This window comes from Cynara cardunculus, assembly GCF_001531365.2.
Source record: "Cynara cardunculus var. scolymus isolate 2C chromosome LG 10, CcrdV1, whole genome shotgun sequence".
In the NCBI taxonomy this organism is placed as follows: Eukaryota; Viridiplantae; Streptophyta; class Magnoliopsida; order Asterales; family Asteraceae; genus Cynara; species Cynara cardunculus.
The window spans coordinates 24,889,084-24,897,034 of NC_037537.1; positions in this window are offsets into that span (position 1 = coordinate 24,889,084).

Genomic DNA, 7,951 nt, shown 5'->3' on the forward strand with positions numbered 1-7,951 from the left:
CGTAACGAGGAGTCTTACGGTTTCGTGTTTAGAAAGTGAAGAACCAAGTTAACAAATTTAGCAACTTTGAAGTTAAAATCGTACACTTTAATAGGTCGAATTTTAGGGACATAAAAATTAAAATAAATAAATAATTTTAATTAATTTGAAATTTGAGTCGAAGGGAAGCATCGATTAGCCGGCTGGTTCAAGTAGTTTTCAGAGCCGGCTTTTGTTTTTTTGCTTTAAGAAAATTATGCCAAAATAATGATGATTATTTATTTAAGGAAAAATTGCATCAAAATGAAACCAACTTTTATCTGATTCCTATTTTGGGGAACTAACTTTCAAAATCGTCATTTTAGGGAACCAACTTGCATCTGATTCCTATTTTAGGGAACCAACTTGCAAAATAATTATAGAAAAATAACTAAAATTCGTTTTTTTCCAAAAATTAATGTAATAAAATCTATTTTTCATTTCAAATCTCGTTTTTTTAATTTAGATATCAAATTAAACATTTAAAAAAATCCATATTACCACAATAAAAATTGTTTTTTTACTAATTTAATAGAAACAATTAATTTAATAGAAAAAATTAATTGATGCTATTGGTTAGATATAAAAATCTTGAATGCGATATTTAATATTTATTTTTTATTGCATCAATTAATTTTTTTCTATTAAATTGATTTTTTTTTGCATTAGTAAAAAACAAATTTATTGTGGTAATTTGGATTTTTTTAAAAATGTTCAATTTGATATCTCAATTAAAAAAACGAGATTTGAAATGAAAAATAGATTTTATTACATTAATTTTTGGAAAAAAAACGAATTTTAGTTATTTTTTTATAATTATTTTGCAAGTTGATTCCCCAAAATAGGAATCAGGTGCAAGTTGGTTCACCAAAATGACGATTTTGAAAGTTGGTTCCCCAAAATAGGAATCAGGTGCACGTTAGTTCCCCAAAATGACGATTTTGAAAGTTGGTTCCCCAAAATGACGATTTTGAAAGTTGGTTCCCCAAAATAGGAATTAGGTGAAAGTTGGTTCCATTTTGGTGCAATTTTCCCTTTATTTAACAAATAATAATAATAACATAGGAAGAGGTAAAGAAAATGGAAAATGGTGTTTAGGGATGTTGATAGGTTAGATTGATCGGGTTGAAAACATTTGAACAATCCAATCTAATGTTTGCGGTTTGAAAAATCTTAACTCAACACAACCCAACCAACCCAAATCGTACAGGTTAGTCGGGTTGATACTTTGGTACATTAAATTGTTCTTATAACCTTGAATATGTATTTATCTACTCACACTTTATTTTTCATCATCAATCATTTGATACAACTTATACATACTTCTTAAATCTTACGTATATCACATTGAATTAATTTTCTCAATTTACATATATATGTTCACAGTTACTGAACATATATACGAATGGGTTAAGAGATGAGAAATAGATTGAAAATATGTGTATATGAAAAGGGTATGTGATTGTGTAATTGTCGAATGTGTATATTAATAAAAGCTCAACAACCATATTAAATCCTAGAAATACAAGTATATTGGGGTGGGTTAGGTTAAAATAATAGTAACACAATTTCAACCCAATACGTAAGATTTGAATTTTTTTACAACTCGATTAGACATCGAGTTGCTTCAAATTAAATTATTTCGTGTTGGGTTGGATTAGGTTGATCGGGTTTTTGAGTACCCTTAGGGGGCGTTTGGTTCGTAGAATGGAATTCAAATTCATCAAATGAATTTGACTTTGAGGGAATAGAATGAAATCTGATGGAATTTGACCATGCCTTGTGATTGCGTTTGGTTACATGGAATTGGATTAGGGAAGGAGTCTGTAGGAAAGGAATTGAAATCCTAGCATATTGCCATGAAATTGTAAAATCTGTGCATGAAGGAATCGACTGGAATTGAAAGGATTCCATAGTCTTATTCCATGAACCAAACACTCTATTTGGAATTTGGTCAAAGGATTGGACATTCCAATTCCTTTCAATTCCCATGATCCAAACAGCCCCTTAGGGTGCGTTTGGTTTGCAGAAACGTTTATGAGGGATTTGGATTTGGAGGGATTTGGATTGAATTGGATATAAAATCCATTCCTGTATTTGGTTTGCAGGATTTGGATTGGATTTGAAATCCATTCATGTGTTTGGTTTGTATGATTTGGATTGAGTTTTTTTTTTCTTTTGTAATTATTTTAGTCACCTAATCTCTTTCATCCAAAATGCTTATTTAATCAACAAACATGTTAATCCAAAATACATATTTAACMAYCAAACTTKTTMATYCAAAWTGCATATTTAATCAACAAACWTGTTAATCCAAAATACATATTTAACCACCAAACTTGTTAATCCAAAATACAAATTTAATTGTATATTTGGTTGTTCATCAGAATATGTGGCTAAATCTTATTTACATAAATTGCTTTGGGAAGAGATGGCCATAACAGTAGAGTATCTTGACGACAGGTGCGTTATACATGGAACTTAAGCAATAGATTATGAAATAAGTTGTACATTAATAAGGTCTAAACCCCCCAAAACAGAACTGAAAGAGATGTAATTTGATACAGGTTTCTACATCTATAAGCATACAAATTAAACCTGTAATATAGCATCAGAACCACGACCGTAGGAGAAAGCGACAGAGACGGAGACGACCGTGGGGGAAAGCGACGACGACGGAGACGACCGTGGGAGAAAGCGACGGCGACAAAGACGACCGCGGGAGAAAGCTACGGTGACGGATACGACCGTGGGAGAAAGCGACGACGACGGAGACGACTGTGAGAGAAAGCGACGGAGGTGAGCGATGAAAATGGAAGAGAAGATGGAGATGGCTAAGTTAGGGCAAAAACAATCCCATGAGAATGGATTCTAAAAAACCATGTCTTTTCAAAGGATTCTTAAATCCATCGGTCACGGGATTTTAAATGAATCCCTGGATTTTAAATCCTACAAACCAAATACAAAATTAAAATTTAAAATAATTTTAACAACTTTTTTATTTTAAAGATTGCAGTAATAATTATATTATTAAAATATCTCATATATTATATAATAAAATTTAATAAATTTTTTATCTCATGGTAATCATTAATTTAATCTCTTTTTTCTAAATTAAATTATGAGCTTTTAGAAACAGATGTATAATTAGTAAATGTTAAACTAGTTGATACTGAGACTTGTAAAATTATTTTTCCAAAAGAGCTAAAAATGTTTTTAACCGATAACGAGCTTTTAAATTTAGACGATCAGCTGTATTTGTCCAAACAAATTTCTGATCAAGAATACATTTTTTATGACAAAGACAAAAATATCAGAGTTGGTTTATTACATGAAGACTTAGAATCCAATATTACAGACATTAGTTACCAAAAAGACCTAGTTGACGAAGAAGCTGAAAGCTATAGAACCACTGCTAGAACTCCATTTAATAGAACTGTTCCGCATGAAGGTTTTACATACACCAGTTTTCCTCCTAGAGCTCCTTTTACAGAGTATCGTGATCCTCCTTTTGATACTAGATACGTTGCCAAAGGTTTAGAAAAACCGTTAGAGCAACCAATAAATTTTTAATCTGAATCCAAAGGTTATATTTTGAATTTAACTGCTCATGATCCTCAAATTTGGACAAATGTGATTGAAGTTTGGAAAAGTACCCTTATAACTCATTATTATGGACAAAATCAAGATATGGAAGCTGAAGAAATGTATAGATATTTAGAAACGTTTTTGGGAGAAAGCACAAAAACCATGTGGGAAGCTTTCAAAAGGGAATAATAATTTAAAGTCCCTCGGTAGTAATCCTTATAATTTTGTTAATCAAATACAAATTTTAGCAACAGGAGTTGAGCCGAATTCTGGACAAATGAATGTTCAGAAAAAAGCCATGAGAGAACTTGAGCAATTAAGTTTATACCACTGGACTAGCGGTAAAAAGGTAAAACAATTTTTAAATCATTATGTTTATTTGACTGCTATCGCTGAAAATACTTTTAATCAGGATATTGGAATAAGTTGTTTCATAAATTATCTGGACCATTAGGACTAGAGATTCATGATAAATGGAATAATTTGCCTTATGTTAAAGAAAGTCCAAATTGTTTGTGGTCAATAGGTCAAAGAGCTCAGTTTATCACTAGAACACTTGAAGAAAAATGTGTTGACCTCCAGATTCAAAAACAACTTAAAAAGACAGACTATAAATTTTGTAGAAACATGTATACTCCTCAGACAGTCAGACTTATGGAGCTTCATGCTCCAAGCCCAAGAAAAAATACAAGCATTTCAAAGGTTCTCCCAAAAAGAGATATTTTTTGAGAAAATCAGATAAAATAAAGCTTTATCTCAATGAAGAAAAACATGTCAGAAAATTTAAACCTCAAAGAAATTATAGGAATCGTCTTAGCTGTTATGTTTGTAGCAGTAATGAACACCTAGCAAAGACTTGTCCGAAAAGAATAAATAATTTTAGTAGAAAAAGTACTTTGATTGAATGCGTTAACGAAGACCTTATTCCTGTTGATGAATATATTTCTGATACTGAGTCCATCTATAGTATTATTTCTATAGAAGAGACTAATTTAGAACAAGACAGAAATAGTGATTCTGATCTGAATTGGTAAATGAATTTACCAAAACTCCTCATAATTATGATACTGATTCAGAATTGCAGTCTTGATTGGCAAAAATATTTCGAAAAAGATAAATAAATTGGTTAATTATTTAACCTTGTAATTTTTATTCTTTTTGCAGATGTCTAGACCTCCTCCAAGACCAGGAATTCCTTCAGGAAATAATCCTACAACAAGACCTGTTATTAATCAGACTTTTATTAGCCAGACTAGACCAAATTTTCAAGAACGTCTTAGATTTGGAAATAACGAACTAATTGTTTTTCCAAGTTGAAGCAATATATCTTTCAGGATGCAGAATCATATATCTCTCAATAAGGAAGGATGCAGAATCATATATCTCTCAATAAGGAAGAACGTTGTCTAGTAGACAATCTTTGGGTAGCCTTCGGGAAAAACCCAAAATACGTTAAATATTTTATTGCATGTTTAAATGTTTTATCAGAATTTTTTAGTCAGAACGCTAAACGTTTTAAATTTTATGTTGTGTTTAAAGGAAAAAAGACAGGTTTCTTTCATACTTGGATCGAAGTTCTTGATGCTACTCAAAAATATCCCGGTCCTTTATATAAAGGTTTTAATAATTATGAATAATCCCTTTCTTCAGCCAAACAACATTTAGGAAAGAAATTTTTCGATTCTCCTTCTCTCAGAAATTATACAGAACTCCCTCTAGACTTTTCTGCTTCCAAAGATCCGAGCCATACTCATACTATATTTTGTGATCATTGTGAAACCATGTCCAGAAACTTTAAAATCATCAATGATGACAATACTCAGCTCAGAAACGAGAAACTTGTTCTTCAGAAACGAGTCTCAATGCTCGAGAGACAAATTCTTTCTTTTTCTCTCAATCAGAACAAAGGCTCATCTTTTGGCTCAATACAGAAGATTAAGATGGGTGGACATTCTCCAATGAATGTCAATAAAGGTATCATTGAACCTACAAATTCAATGGCTAGTCCAGCTCCACCGGTGGCTGGTAAAGACTTATCAAATCCGGAGACGGCTATGGGATTGCCAAAATCTCAAAAGACACAGAGGACTCTTGATTCCTCTACTCAAAATCAGACTCAAAACCAAACTCAAAACCCGACTCAAAATATAAACATCTGGGATTCTCTTGGAGAACATGGAAAACATTTTGATTTCCTTGTTAAATACAACTCAACTCCTTCAACCCATGATCCTTCATCTTCCTATACTAAAACAGATATATCCATCCATACCCAATCCCCTGGAGCTCATCATTTAGACTCCATCCAAACTTGCCAAGCCATTATAGACCAGCTTGAAAATACCCAAGACCAAAACCAATCTCCACCAAAAACTAAAAAACCAAAAAAGAAGAAAACAAGAAAATCAAATGTGAAGATTAGAAACGAGATCAATAATATTATTCAAGAAGTGATCAGAACTTTCATTCCTCAGCATACTGACGAAAAAATTTCAGAAGACACTGTTCTCGAAGACCGTTCAAGCTCTCCAGATCCAAGATCAAAGAGGTTACTGTTCAGACTGTGGATACTCGTTCGATTCAATTGCCAGACATAATCTTGATACCTATAAAACCAGAGACAAGTCGAATGATGACAAAATTATCAATCAAGAAAAAGATTCGTCATAATGAAAAAAAAAACAAGACTCTTAGCTTTTGCAGACCAGATAATAACACGTTGCAGACTGTTTATCCACGTTGCAGATTTATTTTTTAAAACCTTGACGCGTATTTCATACGTGTTAAATTCCTTCATACCTTCGTGTCATCCTATCTTTATGTTTAATTCCCTATAAAAGGGATTCTCTTTCAGTTCAAACATCATCGATCATCCATCAACAATATCCATCACAACACACATCACACACTCACAAGACTTCACAACTTCCAACTCTCCTCCATTATCACACCATCACAATCATCAACATCATCATCATCATCATCATCATCATCATCATTCTCCATCTTCATCATCTCCATCACCAACTTCATCCATAATTCCTTAACCTCAAGATTAATAAGATTTTAGCCTAAGCAAGTTTTCTTTTTCTTTTCTTTAATTTTTGTATTAGTATTTAAGGGGTTTTTCGAAAGAGAAATCCTTATGGTTTACTTAATATAATGTTAGATTTGTAACAATCTTCTCTTGTTTTTTGTATTATAATCTTTAAATAAAATGTTTATGTTTGATGTATTTTATTGTGTTGTGTTAAAAACTTTTATTTTCAAAGAATCAAAGCATTAATTTTGTTAATCTTGAGTGGCCTGGAACCCGGGTGTAAGGCCGGAGTGAGCCTTCTTGGCATCCATAAGTGCTGCCGGAGAAAGAGGTTTCATTAATAATGTTCTTGATTTAATGTTTTTAAAAGTTTGTATTTTTAAAAATGTTTGCGTTTGCGTGTTAAAAAATTGATTTCTTGATAAACTCGTATATTACCGGTATTGATCTTGAGTGACCCAGAGCTATGGACTGAGTTAAGGCCGGAGTGAGCCTGTGTTATCGTCCTTCTTTTCTGCCGGAGAAAAAGATCGTATCAGTTTTATACAAGTTTAGTGAGAATTTAAAAAAAAAAAATGTTTTTGCATGAAAATAAGACATTTGAACAATCCAACCTAATGTGTGCGGTTTGAAAAATCTTAACCCAACCAACCCAAACTGTACGGGTTAGTCAGGTTGATACTTTGGTACATTAAATTGTTCTTTTAACCTTTAATATGTTATTTCTTTATTCACAATTTATTTTTCATCATCAATCATTTGATACAACTTATACATACTTCTTAAATCTTATGTATATCACATTGAATTAATTTTCTCAATTTACATATATATGTTCACAGTTACTGAACATATATACGAATGGATTAAGAGATGGGGAATAAATTGAAAATATGTGTATATGAAAAGAATACGTGATTGTGTAATTGTCAAATGTATATATTAATAAAAACTCAACAACCATAATAAATCCAAGAAGTACAAGTATATTGGGATGGTTAGGTTCAAATAATAGTAACCCAATTTCAACCTAATACGTAAGATTTGAAATTTTTTACAACTCGATTAGACTTCGAATTAAGTTATTTCGTGTTGGATTGGATTAGGTTGATCGGATTTTAAAGTACCCCTAATGTTTACTTGAGATTGTTGGATCATCTTTAAAAGATTCTTTAAAAAAAATAGATAATTAAAATTTAAAATAATTTTAACAACTTTTTTATTTTAAAGATTGCACTAATAATTATATTATTAAAATATTTTATATATTATATTATAAAATATAATACATTTTATAATTTGAAG